Genomic DNA, 18,834 nt, shown 5'->3' with positions numbered 1-18,834 from the left:
AATATATGACTCTATGAACATAAATACAACAGAAATTAATGAACCTGCCCACATACCTCCCAAAGTTCCCCAACTTCTCTGTCAGACCTACCCAACACCCATCTCATGGGCAGTAGAGAAAGGGGGCCTTTACACTGCATCCTAAATGATGGGAAACTCAGGCAGTTTTCAGATGTAGGGAGGAAGAGAATTCCAAATGCCCTGCCAGCCAACCCCTCTCTTTTACACTGATGGTATCTCAAGTAAGGTGCCTCCACTGACCACAACTGTCTTCCAATAGTGGCCAGTGCCAGATGCTTCAGAGGGAATGAACAGAACAGGGCAATTTTCAAGTGATCCATCCCTTGTCATCCAGTCCCAGCATCTGGCAGTGGAAGGTTTAGGGACACCCAGTGGATAGGGTTGTGTCCCTGACCATCTTGGCAAATAGATGAGTATACGGAGGATAGGTTAATCAATGGCTATCTCTTTTTTGAACCCAGTTATACTTTTGGCCTTCATAACATCCAGTGGCAATAAGTTCCACAGGTTGATTGTGTGTTGTGTGAAGAAGTACTTTCTTATGTTTGTTTCAACCTGCTGCCTATTAATTTCATCAGGTGACCCTAGTTCTTGTGTTATGTGAAGTGGTAAATAACAGTTCCTTATTCATTTTCTCTACACCATTCATGATTTTATAGACTTCTATCATATCCTCCATTAGTCATCTCTTGTCTAGGCTGAAAAGTCCCAATCTTTTTAATCTTTCTCATATGGAATCAGTTCCATACCCCTAATCATTTTTGTTGTTTTTCTCTACACCTTTTCCAATTCTAATACATCCTTTTTGAGATGAGTTGACCAGAACTGCACACAATATCCAAGGTGTGGGTGAACCATGGATTTGTATAGTGGTATTATGATATTTTCTACATTCTTATCTGTCCCTTTCCTAATAGTTCCTAACATTCTTTTAGCTTTGTTGACTGCCACGGCACATTGTGTAGAAATTGTCAGAGAACTATCCACAGTGACGCCAAGATCTCTTTCTTGAGATGTAACAACTAATTTAGACCCCATCATTTTGTATGTATAGTTGGGATTACATTTTCCAATGTGTATTTATCAGCATTGTATTTCATTTGCTATTTTGTTGCCCGGTCATCCAGTTTTGTGAATCCCTTTGTAACTTTTTGGAGTCTGCTGCTTAATTATTTTGAGTAATTTTGTATCGTCTGCAAACTGTGCAACCTTTTCCAGATCATTTATGAATATGTTGAATAGCATCGGTTCCAGGACAGATCCTTGGGGGACCCAGCTATTTACCTCTCTCCTCTGTGAGATTTATTTATTTATTCCTACCCATTTATTTTCACCTTTTGTTTCCTAGCTTTTAATCAGTTACTGATCCCTGAGAGGACCTTCCTTCTTATCCCATGACTATGTAGATTGCTTAAGAGCCTTTTGTGAGAGACCTTGTCAAAGGCTTTCTGAAAATCCAAGTACACTATTTTCACTGGATCATCCTTGTCCACACGTTTGCTGACATCCTCAAAGAATTCTAATAGATTGGTGAGACATGATTTCCCTTTACAAAAGCCATGTTGATTCTCCCCTAACATATTGTGTTCATCTGTGTATCTGATAATCCAGTTCTTTATCATAGTTTCAACCAATTTGCCTGGTACTGAAGGTAAGTTTACCATCCTGTAGTTGCCAGCATTGCCTTTCAAGCCCTTTTTAAAAAACAATCTAGAAACCAAAAGACAGCCAAGGCAGATTACAGAGCAGATTCAATCATGCTCACACAAACACTCCACACCCTCCTGATTGGTTCATTCCCCTGCAATCCACAGCTGTCGAATCCTGCCCACATAAGCCCCAGCTCCAAGCAGGGAGGTGCTGACTGATAGCTGTCACTGCATCCTGGGCTTGCTCCAGCCTCCCTGTCACCATGACAGGGAGTGACACTGCCCCCCACCTGCAATGAGTACTCCCGCTGCAGGTATCCCCTTCAGCACTCCCCCAGTTTCCTCCCCTCCACCATCTAGCTCCTCCCTCTCTGGCAATGTCCTCTTTTTGGGAACCTGAAATATGGTAAAACTAGCTGGGAAGAACACGATTTACAGAATTTCACAAAAAGATCATGCATACTTGCAGACAAATATATTCTGTGCAGAATTATATTGCAGAAGTGAAAAATGATAAGAAGGGGAATCATGATCCCCCTGAAAATAGTAATCACATTCAATGAAAACTGTTGAAGAAGAGTAGGTAGCAGTTTTGAAATGAAGTATTAGCAAATACTCTTTCTTGATAATAATATAATTTACTGTACTGTAAACAACACTAACATTTTGAAGATAAATCACTTTATAAATCATACATATAGAAATCACTTCTTTCTCCACTGAAGTGTATCTACCTCTGGGGTGGAATGTGGCAGTTATTTAACAGCTCGGACAGATCTAGAGTTGCTCTGTAATACCTTCTGAATATTGCATCGTTGGACTGTCGTAAAGGAGACTACTGTCTGTAACACCGATCCAAGGGGTTAATTCAAGGAGGAGGAAGGAGGTGCAAACACCTGAGAAAATGCAAAAGCCTTGATCTGACTCTGCCACCTGGGGAGCTCACCAAACTGGTTTTGGACTAGCAAGGCAAAAGGCCCAGGAAGAGAGAACAAAGGATAAGACTACATTTTTTAAAAGGACACACACTCTCTAGGGGAAGGGCAGTTACCAGGGAACCCATTCCTGGGAAACAAGCTATCACCCACAGACACTCACTTGCTTGGGGATCTCAAGAAATTAGGCCTTGCTAAGATTCCAGAGGCTGGTAAGACTTGGGTAAGATAGATATGCTTGTAGACCTTTTATTGGTTTTTAAAACCCTTTCCCTTTTAAATTGTGCTTTGTTCCTAATGTTAAGATTAAACACTACTTCATTTTAAAAGGCTGTCTGGTCAATGTCTACACAACTGGTCAAAAGCTCCCATAGGGAACTACTTCAGGTATTGAATCCAGTCAGACCTGCAGAATAAGCATGGTGGATCCACAGGAGTAGTAGCCACAGACTTCGTTTAAGGGCAGGAGAATCGTGGGATTCCACCCTGAGAGGCAGGGCCGGCTCCAGGCACCAGCCTAGCAAGCTGGTGCTTGGGGCGGCACATGGAAGGGGGCGGCACGTCCAGCTCTTCCGCGGCAATTTGGCAGCAGGTCCCTCACTCCCTCTCAGTGGGAAGGACCTGCCGCCGAATTGCCGCCAAAGAAGCAGCAGCGGTAGGTCGCGGCGGAAGTGCCACAGATCGCGATCATGGCTTTTTTTGGAGGGGGGGGGTAGGTGCTTGGGGCGGCAAAAACCCTGGAGCCAGTCCTGCTGAGAGGTGAAAGTGTGGGGCCAGTCTCCTGAGGTGCACTCAAAGAGACCAGAAGAGGGGACAGAGATGTAACTAGCCTGAACAGTCACAACAGCACACAATAACACTACGCAGTAAGTTAGCAAGTCAGGAAGTGAATAGAATATTCAACTGAAACTTCAGGGAGAATGTAGGTAAGCAGAATTATTATTTCCTGGATTAGAATGTAACCAATAGATAGTGAGTCTGAGACCCCTACTTTAACTAAACGTTTCATGGACTCTTTAGTGACCAGATCTCAATTTTACACCTCAGTACCTCCAGCACCCCAGTAGTCCCCAACTTCATGCTGAGACACCGGTTTATTACTGATTCAAAGGTAAAAGTGTCATCTACGGAATCATTGACACCATTGCACCCACTGTGAAATATGTAATATTTTACTTACTAGCCTCATAGGAAAAGAAGCTTAGACGTCATATTTCTTCCCTGATCAATATTTTCCCATTCCATTGATAAAAATGTGTTCCTTATGATGCACAGACCAATGTGGCTCTGTCTTGTCTACCATCCTGATTTTTGTCAGCATTATCCATGATAGCCTTTGTACTGTCATGTCAATTCCTTGAGTGTATAGGGATTGCTAGTTAACCTGAGTACCATTTGTTGACTGAGTAGCTATCTATGAATCTAACTAAAATACTCAAACAATTATTTTGGGGGTGGGTGAGGATCGGATTTTTCAAGAGTTATTTTGTTCACCCCCCACTGGAACAGGCGATTTCTTCTACATTAAGAGTATAGAATAAACATCCTCCCTAGACGCATATTTTAGCTGTTTTAGTTTCATGAGTTTCCCATTTGTTTCACACTTATCTCAGATTCTCACCCTCCTTTATATTCATATTTCTCAGACTAGTTTGGTCCCTGTTCTCCAAAGTTTACAGTACATATTTAATTTTCTTACACCACGTACAGAAGCGATCTCCTTTAATGATTCATTATTGTGATTGCCCTTCATTAGATATTTTCCTGTATACTGTGTCAGTGCCTGTTTTATACTAAGGGAGTCAGATTTGCACCCTTAGAATGATGGGATTCCCAAGTACAGCAGTAACCAGGCTGCATAAGAGATATTTTAAACTCCCTACTCATACAAATGATGCCCCTATAAATACATTCCAGAATAGTTCTGGCATTTGGAAGGCAGCACAATGTCCTGTTCTTATTGTCTACGCCGTACATTGCTTGACCCAGTTTCTTCACCACCAAGTCTTCTCTGTAAATATTGCTTAATGATTCCTTCAGATTCTCTCGTTAACTCTCTGTAAATCCTGCCCAACACCTGGGCAAGCCCTTTCACTTGCCGCTCATGCAATTTATAATCCCCCAGTAGCCACATAAACTCATCTCCCATGTCTCCTTTGCATACCCTTGTCACTTACATAAATATCGCAGGACCGGGTAAATATGTATGTAAAATACAAGCACGTACAGACTTAGGAGTACAATGTTTACTGCTTTTAAGTCTCCTTACAGGCTAAATTCCTCAAATAAAGTCCTAGTAAAGTTTGCCTCTCATGAAGCCTGAATCCAGGACATTCTCTATTGGATTATAACAATATTAAGATAAGTCAAATCTGTGGGGTAACCTGTACTACTTGACATCTGCTTTGAACAACTGCAGAGTAATTTATTCTAACAGAGTGATGCCACCCATGTTTCTTCACCATGATAGGGGTTTCTATTAAGTGATGGGTACAGCTTTAGTTTACAGTTACAAGCTCTACAAGAAAGGTGTATTTGATCAGCATACCCCATGATGGCACTGGCCCCTACATTCCCTTCCTGGCCAGAGCCACCCATTCCTGGGCTGTGCTGGGCCGTATGCCCTCCTCCAGTAGAGGAGAGAGGAGGTTTTGGCAGTAGAAAATGACTTCTCCTCCACCCATCTTATACTCTATAAATTGCCTGTGCAGCATGGGCATTGCTCTCTCTAATAACCCTTGCAATAGGTAATAGTAATAAACCCCCTCCATAAATATATCCTCTACTGACAGCTTTCTGTTTATGTTGATGACTTTATATTTGTCAATCTCGATCTTGTGTGAAAGATTAATACATCTCTTGTAAAGCACAGCCAACGCAGTTGATAAAACAACCTTTAAATGCATGCTCCTTGTCAATAATTCAGTTCACTATGCTGACAGCTAAGGTATTTTTTTTCCTTCTAGTAAATGACAATAGAAATGTAAACAACTGAACTAAACAGGTTACAATCAAGCTAAGGAAAGTTGCAAATACACTCAATATTTGATTTGGTTACATTATCAGTTTGTTTATTCAGTCTCCAGCCCTCTGAGACCTCTCCTTCCATACCTATTCCTTTTCATTAGCTGAAAGATGAGAAGATGTTGGGCCCCCACCAAATGTTGGTGAATTGGAGACTTCAGGTTCCCCCCACTAAGCATTTGTGCAGTGAGATTTCAGGTCCCCTAGAGAGCACTGGTGTAGCCAAGATTTCAGGTCCTGCCCTAAGCATTGGCAGATATGAGATTTCAGGTTTTCCTTTCTAAGCTTTGATGCAGCTGAGATTTGGGGGCTCCCTGTTAGTTTTTCTGCCAAAATTTTGGCATTCCTAGCTATTATTGAAGAATAGATTTCTGATACCCTAATAACATTCCTTCAAATTTCTCTATCGATTTTTTCATCTTTGCTCTAAGGTATACGACACAAGCCATCTGTTCTTATGACATCTAATAACTATTTTCATTTTTCCAGTCACGTTAGTAACTCTCCACCCACTCTTTTCCCCATGTATGTAGCTCAGCATATCAACTGTGATGGAAGATGGTCACTCACACAAAAAAGCGGCACTGTAAAAAAGAAAGAAAGAAAGGATATTTTCCCACTACATCACCAAAAACTGGCCATTAACAATGCATGTATCACAGTATAAAAAACTAACAGGTGAGCCTGTCTGGTGAATATGGCTCAACACATAAGCAAATGAAAAGTCCACTACAGTGAACAAGGAAAGATACAGTGGCTACTATTTTCAAAATGTTGGGTACTTCTTAGGTGTCCTAAATTGGGCACTCAAAATTGAATCACCCAAAATGAGTGGCAAATTGAAAAATTGAAAATTTTGTCAAATGCCTTTATTAACTCTGAGCCAAATCCTGAAATCCTTATTATGTGCTTATTCAGGAGAAACTCCCTGGAGTGCAATGGGAATTTTGCTGGAGTAAAAAATGAAGAAATGAATTTAAAAGATGACCATTTAACATGCCATTGTGGGCCAACTCCTGAGGTGTATTCACAGTAGCATGTTAAATGGCTCCATTTCCCTTTAATCCATGGAAAAGTCTTCTCCTTTCAAAGGTTATCCCTTTGTCTGCATATATGCCAAACAATTCAGCTGTCCGGCATCCAACATGGAGGGCACTCCCAACCTCTAGGTATAAGTGTTCCTGAGTGATTTCTTCACCTCTTCTCCAAATAGCTGTCACTGTTTTCAGGGTGCCTCACAAATGTAACTTATTAGGATGCCTCACTTACAGAAAAGCATCAATGCTATTGCCACTGAATAGATTGAAGTGCAGCAAATGGTGAAGGAACACAGCTTCTATTTCTCTATCCAAAAGACTGGAGTGTTTTGCTCTCCTAATCCATTTGTACTCTGAGATATCTTAGATGTCTGTTTCAAAGAGGACTAAATTAAAGAGCATTACCCAACAGTTAATGCAGGTCAGCAGGGTCCACATGGACAGATAGTCCACAGCAGGTTAGTGCGGGAGAGATTCACACCGCAGCTTGCCACGAACTAATTGTTTTTGTAGACAAGCCTTTAGATACCAAAGCTAATTGCTGCCTCTAACACACACACACACACTCACTCACTCACTCACTCTCTCTCTCTCTCTTCCAGATCAGGGAACTATAATCTATTTTTAGTATAAGAGACATACCAGCTCTGTTACAAGTTTATTCATGCCAAACTTTTCTCTTTCTAATATAGTCCAGTGTTATCTCCACAGGATTATCTCCTTATTAAATGATGGAAGCTGTCTTCGGCCACTTGTGCAGGTCAGTACAACTGATACACCATGGTCAGATAACCCTAAGGATTGTTAGAGAATGCCTGTATATGACAGAAATGTATCTACATATTTACCACTACCTCTTTGCACTTCTAAAGCACCCTACATTCAAGGACCCCAACGCACTTTACAAATATTGATATATTAATCTTCATAAAGTACATGAAGACCATTCTGTAATTTAACAAGTAAGCTAAAGTCAAAATTGTCCCAAATGGTCATACATATTGAGTGCCCAACTTGTGGTACATATAAGTGTCTCAAGCTGAGCACACAGCAATGGAGATATCCAAAATAACTGGCCACTTTTGAAAATTGTGATCTAAGTGACTAGTCCAGAGACACAAAGGAAGTGCCTGGCATAGAAAGAACCCTGACCTCCTGATTCCCAGGCCTGGGTTTTAAGCACAACCTTTCCTCTAAATGAACTAATTTTATCACTTGCTCCATTTGTTTCCTTTTTCTGCTATAAAAAAGAATATTTGTCAAGGTCAGCAGACATCACATTCTTCTATCTGCAAATTCCAAGTAATTATTCATGTGTGTATGCGTGTGTGCATGCATGTGTGTGTGTGCTTGCATGCGGGGAGGAATGAGAAGGTGGGGATGTCCCCCCAACACATATACATGTTATAGTATACATGTATATACACATACTAAGTTATATAACAAACATATTTCAACAGGTTGCCATAAGTAACCCTACAAAAACAAACCTCTATGTAGGTGCACAGTAAAAAAACATTTTGTAACTTGGTTTTGAGCTTTCAAGGGGGTAATTATAAGCAACAGTGAGAAAACAATTATTATGACCATTAGGACACTTTTAGAAAAAAACAGATCCTCTTAGACTTGGAATCAGGCAATTTTGGTTGTGTTCCCAGACACTGATGTGCTATATGACTCTAGCAAGGTCATTTCATCTTATAGTTCTTCACTTTCCCCGTTTGTAAAATGGGAGTATTGCTAGTTTACCCAGCTGTGTAAAGCATTTGAAGATCTGCATGTAAGTACTAAGAATTATTAGTTTAGCTACCATGTTATTGTACACAGTGCAAGATCAAATCCCATTGGGAGCTAGGCTCATACATAATACTAGGCTAGGAGCTAGGCCTAGGAGCTAGGCTGACAGTGTGTCACTTTAACTGGTGGCAAAGGAAAGGTCTTACAGCCTACGTATAGCAGACTTAGTAACTGTGTTTGAAAGCATTTTTCAAAAACAGTTTAAGAAAGAGGTCACTTATCTTGTGTAGTAACGGAGGTTCTTCAAGAGGTGTCCCCCCTCTGGGTGATTCTGTGCCCCTGGACAGAGAATTTTGACAGCAGTGCCCTGTTGGGCTGCATATGCGCTTTCCCCCTCTCGTACTGTCAGTAGCAGTTAACTAGTGCTGTGTGACCAACCGCCCATCAGTTCCTTCTCTACCGCAGAGGACGATTGTATATAGTGGGTATGCCAGGAGGGCCTCAAGTTCTCCTACACATCTTGCAGATGTGATGGTGACAAGGAAGGCCACATTCATTGATAGATGTAACAGTGAACATGTAGCCAAGAGTTCAAACGGAGGTCTGGTAAGAGAACAAAGTACTAGGTTAAGATCCCATGGAGGCATTGGGACTCTGAGTTCAGGATAGTGGTTCTGGACACCTTGTAAGAATCATTTTGTAATTGGATGGGTGAAGACAGAAGAGCCATCTACTTTATGGTGGAAGGTTGTGATAGCTGCCGCATGTACTCTAACTGAGCTTAGTGAAAGACCCAGTTTTTTTAGTCCAAGGATATAGTCCAGGACTAATGGTAGAGCAGAGGTGATAGCTCTGATTTGTTTGTTCTGGCACTAGGTGTGGAATCTCTTCCATTTCTGAAGATAAGTAGAGAGTGTTGTCAACCGCCTATTGTTTATCAAGATATCCTTCACCTCTTTTGAGCAGGTCATCTCATCTTGGAACCATGGAGGAGCCATGCCCTAAGGTGGAGTATCTCCAGGTTTGGGTGCAAGACCTGGCCTGCATCTTGTAACAGGAGATGTGGAAGAAGTGGGAGACGGTGTGGTGAACATGCCAATATCTGCTGCAGATATGGGAACCAAATTTGTCTGGGCCATGTGGGGGCTATCAAAATGACTCTGGATTGGTCATCCTTGATCGTATGTATGACCCTGAACAACAATGGGGTAGGAGGGAAAGCGTAAAGGAGAGGTGCATCCAATTGCCCATGGATCTTGGCCCTGGAGCAAAAATGGACATTTGCTGTTCTGACTTGTGGCAAATAGATCTATGGGTGGGAAACCCCATTGTCGGAATATATCCTGTATCACCGAGGTATTTATTTCCCATTCGTAATTGTGGGAGAACTTTCTGCTTAACATGTCTGGTGTGGTGTTTTGATGGTCTGGGAGACAGAAGGCCGATATGGTGATGTTGTGATTGATGCACTAGTTCCACAGTCTTAATGCCTCAGTGCAGAGGGAGCTCCTCCCTGTTTGTTTATATAGAACATGCAAGCGACAATGATTCTTGCTCTCAGACCCTGACTACACTGATGACATTGTTCTTCTAGTACAGACAGGTTTCGCAAGGCACTCCAGCATATGGAGGAGGAGTCAGCTAAGATTGGCCTCCATGTTTCATGGTCAAAAACAAAACTGTGAAATCTAGGACCAAGTCCACCCACAATTCCAATCTCTTTGAATAACGAAACTGTCAAATCTTTTGCTATTTGGGTTCTGTACTCACCAATTCCTCCAACTCTCACACGGAGGTTCTCCATCAGATTGGCATCACAGCATCTGCCATTGTTTTTCTGTTTAACGGATTGTTTTGGGATTAAAGCATGAGGAGATCTGTATTTTATGCCTGACTCCACTACAGATTTCCTATGTAACCTTGAGCATGTCAACTTCTTAACCTTAACCTCTTTGTACCTCAATTTCACCATCTTTAAGACAGAGATAATATTAATGCTGACCTATCTCACAGTGAGGTTGTATGAAACTAAATTGCACACATCTAATAACTCTTGCCAAGGATGGCAAATAAAGCAGTGATGAAAGATCACTCTATTGACCGAGCCTCCTAATTGAGGAGTGGGGGAGAAAGAGAGATGACAAGAAGAACAGAAGATTAAAAAACTAGGATCCCATTGTAAAAAACCTGATTTGAATAAAATTCTAGTTATTTACTGGGGCTGCCAGTTATTAATGATTAAAACAGAAAGAGACCTCAAGTATACAAAACAATTACATTATGAAAATGGAATTGAAGGGAACTATATTTCAGCCAGACAATTAAAAGGAATTCAAATAAAGTATATCAACTTCCATTTAGGAATTCAAAGGAATGGGGGCTGCAGGAAGCGGTGCGGGCCAAGGGATGTACTGGCCGCCGCTTCCAGCAGCTCCCATTGGCCTGGAGCAGCAAACCGCGCCGAACCTGCGGATGCGGCAGGTAAACAAACTGGCCCGGTCCGCCAGGGGCTTTCCCTGCACAAGCGGTGGAACAAGTTTGGGAACCACTGTACTAGAAACTTCTGCTGAGGCCAAAAGGGAGGCTTCCGCAGTAGGTGATATAGACAAGAACTTTGCTGGGTCATGGATGAACCAGGGCTGCCCAGCCCCTCAGTGGGAGGGGATAGCCTGACTCAGAGACAAAGAGGCTAGGTTTAGTTTCAGTTCTGAGCTTTGTGCTTGGGAGGGAGCTGAGTGAGAAGCAGAACATCAGGAGATCTCTGACTAACTCCCCTTCCCACAAAGGGAGTCTTTGAACTACTATGGGATCTAGTACATGAATCAGGAAGTTCCACCCTGTGGAGACCAGTGTCCAGAGAGGCAAAGATCTGACCTGGCACAGGCAACTAAAAGAGCCATCTGGGACCTTTAAAGGACTCCAGACAGGGAGCCAGTGGAGGACCCTGCCCCACCAATGGGCAAAGACACAGTAAGGGGACACTTATTAAGTTGGACAACATTCACAGAAAGCAAGTTTGAAAAATCAGGAATGGGGTGGGAGGTAATAGGTGCCTATATAAGACAAAGGCCTGGATATTGTTCCTATAAAATCAGGACATCCCGGTCAACTCTATTCACAGTGCTGCAGCACTTGTATCTGGATTCATCCTCAGTGTGCCATCCACCTGAGAAACTGCCAAGGAGGGAGCTGGGAAGAGTTGTGACTGTGGGGAAGTGAGAAATTTGTTGATGTTTCAGTCTTCATCAGTTAACCCTAACCCTTTCCTTCCCCAGACCCTCTTTTCCTGCTCCATATAAAGTTCCCCTTTGTTATACTGTTATTTTGGGATGAGTCATTTCTTTGCTGAGGTTTGTGTTGATGCACTAGTAACTCTCCCCCTTTCCTTCCCAAGTTACTCAGGAACAGGCAATTCTCACCTGTGTGTCCAGCTGCCTGATATTAGCGACAGTAAAGGAAATCCTGAGTATCCTAGTGGTGTTGGATAGGTGGGGATCCTCTATCAACCCCTCTGCTCCAGTCCTTTTATGTAGGGCCCTACCAAATACATGGTCCATTTTGGTCAATTTCATGATCATAGGATTTTTAAAATCATGATTTCAGCTATTTAAATCTGAAATGTCATGGTATTGTAATTGTAGGGGTCCTGACCCATAAAGGAGTTGTGGGGGGATTTCAAGGTTATTGTAGGGGAGTTGCGGTACTGCTACCCTTATTTCTGCGCTGCTGCTGGAGGCAGCGCTGCCTTCAGAGCTGGGAAGCTGGAGAGCAGCGGCTGCTGGCCGGGAGCCCAGCTCAGAAGGTAGAGCCGCCGCCAGCAGCAGTTCAGAAGTAAGGGTGCCATGGGATGGTATTGCCACCCTTACTTCTGCACTGCTACCAGAGGGGCACTGCCCTCAGAGCTGGGTGCTCGGCTAACAGCCACCACGCTCCAGCTGCCCAGATCTGAAGGCAGTGCAGAAGTAAAGGTGGCAACACAGTGACTCCCCCACCTTAAAATAACCTTGTGACCCCCCCCCCCCCCCGCAACTCCCTTTTGGGTCAGGACCCTCAATTTGAGAAACGCTGGTCTCCTCTGTGAAATCTGTATAGTATAGGGTAAAAGCACACAAAAGACCAGATTTCACAGAGGGAGACCAGATTTCATGGGTCTGTGACGTGTTTTTCATGGCCGTGAATTTGGTAGGGCCCTATTTATAAATGAAGTTAATCTTAGGTGGTGCCTCCACCTGGATAACCCCTGTACACACACACTGGGGTGCCTTGGGAGCCTACAGGAATAAATCTTAGCTAATCTATGCAATTAGTCTAACCCAAAAATACCAATTATGAACAATACACAGACAATATAGTCTTAGATTAGAGTTAACACAACCTTACTTAACCACTCAGAAAGACATCATAACAGACTGAATTTAATTAAAATGTCACAACCACTTTCAATCAGTAAGGACCACTTCAGTAAATCAATTAATACATGCAGTTTACAGTAATAAATGAAATTTAACCAACTTATATTTACACTGGCACCAATTACCCCACTCTGGGTGTACACTACTCTTAGTTTCAGAGTTGTAGACTCTTGCTTGTGTGGGTGCACTTGAAGATCTTGAAGCTGGGGACAGCACTCTATTGGTCCAGTATAGTAGACCAGGCAAGGCAACAAGGAGCAGAACAATTCTAACTTGGAATAATTCCAAACTGCACAATCCCTCTGAAGATGGGAGTTGTTATAACTATAGGTTGATAACCCTGAATCCTGGTTAGACAATAAGACTACTTCATCTCTTCTCAGACTCAAGGAAACCCCTTCAAGTCTCTTCGCTATCCCCCTTCCCCTGCAAGCACTTTCCCAAACAAAAAATGTTGTGTTTACTCACACCACCTTCACTCCATGCCAACTTCAGTCACTTTTGTTCACAGCAACAGTCTGTGCCTTAGTTCCAATGAAGCCAAGCAATAGCCTCCTGGGGTCCCTGCTTGGTCAAAGCCCCAGCAGTTTATCAGCATAGAGTTGCCAACTTTCTAATCACAGAAAACTGAACACCCGTGCCCTGCCCCTTACCCAGCCCCTTCTCCAAGGCCCCACCCCCTGTTCACTCCATCCCCCCCATCCCTCTGTCACTCACTCTCCCCCACCCTGACTCACTCGCTCATTTTCACTGGACTGGGGCAGGGGGTTGAGGTGCGGGAAGGGGTGAAAGCTCTGGCTGGGGTCGGGCTCTGGGGTGGGGCGGGGGATGAGGGGTTTGGGGTGCAGGAAGGGGATCTGGGCTAGGGTGTGGGGTCAAGGGGTTTGGACTCTGGGAGAGGGCTCAGGGCTGAGGCAGAGGGTTCAGGTGAGGGAGGAGGTTTGGGGTGCAGGATCTGGGCGGCGCTGACCTCAGGCAGCTCCTGGGAAGTAGCGACATATCCCTCCAGCTCCTAGGTGGAGGGGCGACCAAGGGGTTCCGATAACCAACCAATGGGAGCTGCGGAGCCAGCGCTAGGGGCAGCGCCTGCGGGTGGGGGCAACACACAAAGCCTCACTGGCTGCCTCTCCACCTATAAGCTGGAGATGTCGGCCGCTTCCCGGAAGCTGCATGGAGCCAGGCAGGGAGCCTGCCTGCTTCGCTGCACTGCCAACCGGACTTTTAACGGCCCGGTCAGTGGTGCTGACTGTAGCCAGCAGGATCCCTTTTCAATGGGGTGTTCCGGTGAAAAACCGGACACCTACCAATCCTATCTCAGCAGCAGCTTCTGGCTTTCTAGCAGCAGCTTAACAGGAGTTCCTGGCTTGTATAGAGCTCCACAAAGCAATATCTTGACACCTGACCAGGATCTCAGCTCCCCACAAAAATGGAGACCACTGCATGCTGCCTCTGCATCCAAAATAAGGCTCTCCTCACCCCTGGGAATGGAAGTCTCTTCCCCAAGGCATCATGGGAGTTGTAGTCTCCAAGGCAGGAGTGCAGCACTCAGAATCTTCCCGACTGGAACAGCTTCAATTAAGTTTAGAGGGCCACACTAGTAGAAGGTGCCTACATACCGTACTTTATTGTTTCTTGTGTACTGGGTATATAGTCCTTGCCAGCAGTGGTAGTATCGTTCATTTTCCTAAGGGATAACATGCCTGGTGTCTTGGGAACAGTGATATGTCACCCTGGGTAGAAGCACCAGGAACTCAACACATGCAAGAACCTGGGATTCAACACATGTGAAAAAGGAGAAGCTACTCCAGGTAGCAATCCCAGAAAGAAGACTTGAGCTACACCTCAGAGGAAGAGCTACATATACATGTGCTTGGTCATTCCATTACAGAGGATTAAGTATCATCAACCGCAAAGTATATTAAAAATGGGAAAACCTCAGGCCCATATGGGTTATACTGATTCTACATGATAAAACATTTAAATCAAAATCAGTAGACTTTCTCACAAATTTATTTAATGCAATACTGAATGGAGAAAAAAATGCCAGCCTCCATTCAAGATTGTACAATATTGTTATTCCTGAACCTAGAAAGGGCTTTAGGTATGTTTACCACACATTTGTTTTTTGTCAAACTCAGGTGTAAAGATCTCCATCAGATATCAAACTGAAGCAGCATTTATCCAATTTGGATATTAAATAACTGGAATTGGGAGCAGAAGGAGAAGAGCTTTTCGGTGAAATCCTGGCCCCATTGATGTCAATGGGAGTTTTGCCATAGACTTCAGTGGGGCCAGGATTTCATCCTTTGTGGTTTTGGATCACTGAGCAAGAAGTAGGCCATTGGAAAACATATTTAAAGAGACAGAGAAAGCAGAAGTAAATTAGTATGTGGAGCTGGACTTTACAGAGAAGATTCAAATATATTAAAAAGCTAGATATTGAATTGAATGTGACTAACACATTCCGAGGATGCGTTACCAAGGAGATAATGTTAAATGGAGAGGAAGGGAGAGAGTGGGAGGGAATTTATATATGTATTCTTTTTGTATTTCTTATCTATTGTTGTTCATGTGTATGAAAGGATAAATAAGATGGGGTTTTTTAAAAAGTGCAAAGTATAATTCTATTTTTTTAAATATTGTCTCAAAAGAACCAGATCCTTACTTCAGAGTAATGGGTTTTCAGAGAAAACATCTCAGGAAGAAGTTCTCTTCTTTAAGGCATTTTACTTAAACAAAGGTGAGTGCAAACAGTCCAACAACAAGCAAATTTGGGTACAAACTGTGAATACAAAGTAACCAGGCCATGACTGCTACTTCATGTCCATAAAGAGTGCTAGACATAGTATTATGTGGATATTGCTAGGATTCTCGAAACCCTCAACTGCATTAGGTATATTTCCACCGTGAGAAACCACTAGGATGCTGGAGTTCATCCCAATTTCTATCACACTGAAACCTCGTCTTTCTCAGTTCTCGTGACTAATTTTCACATTATCATAGATACTCAAAAGACGGATTAAATGAAAGGTCCTATATAAAGCTGCCTATTTACAGTCACTTCAACGTCACATAAATACTCTTCTTTTGTATACAAATTAGCAAAAAAATTTGGAGCTCTATATTCTAATAGTTGATTCTAGCAGTTTCTCCAGTTACTTCAATACTTGGACAAGTAAAACAAGTGTTCCCAGTCAAATACCAGTCTTGATGTCTTGTAAATATTAGGTTTCAGAGTAGCAGCCGTGTTAGTCTGTATCTGCAAAAAGAACAGGAGTACTTGTGGCACCTTACAGTGCCACAAGTACTCCTGTTCTTTTTGTAAATATTAGGTTTCTAAACTGCATCTAAATATTTCACATTGAGGAGCAAACTATTTCTCACTTTCTTTCAGCTGAAATGGTCACTATAGTTTCTTTCACTATAGTTGTTTGCAATGTTGTTGTAGGTGTGTTTGTCCCAGGATATTGGAGAGACAAGATTGATGAGGTAGTATCTTTTATTGGACCAACTTCTGACCTGAAGAAGGGCTCTATGTAAGCTCGAAAGCTTGCCTCTTTCACAGACTGAAGTTGGTCCAATAAAATATATTACCTCACCCACCTTGTCTCTCTTTCACTATAGACTTTCTTTAACATTTTCAGAAAATAAGAGCAAATAAAGGGTTATATATCATCATCTTTTATATATAATCCAATTAATCCCTATTTTGCATTTTAAATTTTGTGCTGCTGTGTTATATCTGAAATTCCACTGTTCAGATGAATTTGACCATTTTGCTCACCACATTCCCTAATACCAAAGTTATATTTTGTATTTAAAGCCAAGCCTTTGCTTGAATAGGCTATCCTTAGAAGTTGTAAACTGTAGCCTTTCCTACATATATTTATTGACACCAATGGAAATATTAACTCTGATTTAGTAGAAATTATTTTTAAATAATAATAGTTATAGCTGGTCAAAATTTTTCTAATGGAATGTTTTTTCCAATTGAAAATTTCCACAGGAAAGTGTACATTTTGACCAAGTTTTGTTATAAAGTATTGAAACATTTAGGAAGAGAACATTTCTATTCTTTGTTTAAAAATGACTTCATTTCAAAATTTATTTTATATTATAATATAATAAATTACAAACTCAAAACAGAAACAAAACATTTCAATTTTATCAAAACAAAATGTTTCAATTGGCCTAACATGAGATGTTCAGGACAAAATTGTTTTGCAGGAAATTTTGAAATTCTTCCAGTTGAGAACAAAAACAAATGACAAAATCGCAGAATTTACCACAAAACAGAAATTCCAGCTGTGATGCTGCTCTAATAATAGTATATGGGGTCATATGCAAAACTTACATTCCTCAACATTCATATTGATTCAATTAGGTCTTCATATTCCGAAGTTTCTTATCTCATCAACACCAATTTTACACTATGCAACTCTATTGACTTTTATGAAACTACTTTGTGTGATCAGAGTTGGGCCCTAGATCTCTAAATATTCACATTAAGTAGCCAGCTCTCAGAGCCTTGATTAGAAGACACATTGCATATTAATACATTTTCTGAAGTATCAAGTAAGTGAACAACACCCAGGCACAAGCAAGGATAAAGTATCATACAATGAATGTACTTTGTTCATTTGGCAAATGTAGTTTAGTGTTAAGTTATTCATGATAATATTTCATAATGTAATAGTAAATGTTCTTTAGCATATTTCTAAAAGTAATGAAGTCTTCATAATACAAGACCTCACTGCACCATTCTGCTATTAAATCTTTCCTAAGAGGTAGAGTGAAATACATGTTTTCTGTGTGCTAATTAGCAATGTGCACATTAGCGAGGTTCCTCATGTCTTTTAATAGCTCTTTGCATTTATATTGTGCTTGAGATTCAAAGAACATTAGCCTCACAACACTTTTGTGAGGTAGGCAGGAGATAAAAAGGGATTATTCCACCCATCACTGAAACACATCCATATCTGGGGTGGAACATAGGGTACAGAGTAGCAATATTAGTGGACAGCAAGTGAAGAAGAAGACCATGTCCAATGGAAACTACTGATATAAGGTGGATTTAGGAAAGAGGAATATAATTACCTAAGTTGGAATGTGTTTAGAACAATAGTTCTCAACCAGGGCATGGAGTGGGGCACAGCAAGCCTTCCAACTCACGCATCGGGTTGCAACGCCACTCACTCAAATCTGGCCCACATGCCCCTCCATCATGATGGAGGGGCAGGCAGGCCAAATTTCAGTGAGTGTCTTTGTGACCTGGCGCACAGACTCACAACGCCCACTAGCACTCTTCAATGCTGAAATTGAGAAATACTGCCCTGAAAACCCTGGTGGATATTAAGGTATGTGCTTTTAAAAAATTTATTAGAAATTTTGAAAAAAAATCATTTTTGGGTTAGCCCTAAACACATTTTTTTTCCGGAATTACCAGCAAATAAAAAATCAATTATTCACATAGCTTTACCCATAGGGAACAGGACCACATACTAAGTCTCCAACAGCACTTCCTGTAACATGAATTCCAGAGGGAATGACACACATACCCTGGGCCCTGCTTCAAGCCATCTCCCAGCAGCCCCCTGCTGTCCTACCCCTACTTGTGGGTCTCCAGTATCATTAGTGGTTTTTGCTGGGATCCAGCAGAAGGGATATGGTGGTTTAATGCCATAGGAAACATGCTCCACCTCTCTTACAGCCAAGAGAAGAGGCTCATGCAGAGAGCCCACACAGCTTGTAGATCCATAGAGCACAATATGGCCATACAATTTTACAAGGCTGCATGCTTTTGGAGATGATACAGACTTACAGTGTGACAGAAGTGGAGCTGCTAGGTAATCATCTGTAATGTTAGGAATACAGAGATGTAACAATTTTATGAACACTATATGTGTCTTTCCTGTGTGAATGTACTGTTCTAGCACGAGAGAGCTGTGGGAAGAACAAACAGGAAAGCAGCCCAGTGATTTCCCAGATAAGAACATTTAGCTATGCCTTTGGAAGACAA

At 42.1% G+C, this 18,834-nt stretch overlaps 1 protein-coding gene across 35 annotated transcripts in view; it reads right to left on the bottom strand.

Moving 5' to 3' along the window:
* Nucleotides 1-18,834, bottom strand: part of CACNA1C (calcium voltage-gated channel subunit alpha1 C) — a 723,794-nt gene that overhangs the window by 435,843 nt on the left and 269,117 nt on the right. The gene's annotated exons all lie outside the window — the stretch shown is intronic.

Source organism: Chrysemys picta, chromosome 1 (genome assembly GCF_011386835.1).
Source record: "Chrysemys picta bellii isolate R12L10 chromosome 1, ASM1138683v2, whole genome shotgun sequence".
Lineage (NCBI taxonomy): Eukaryota > Metazoa > Chordata > Testudines > Emydidae > Chrysemys > Chrysemys picta.
This window is presented reverse-complemented; position numbering and strand designations above follow the sequence as displayed.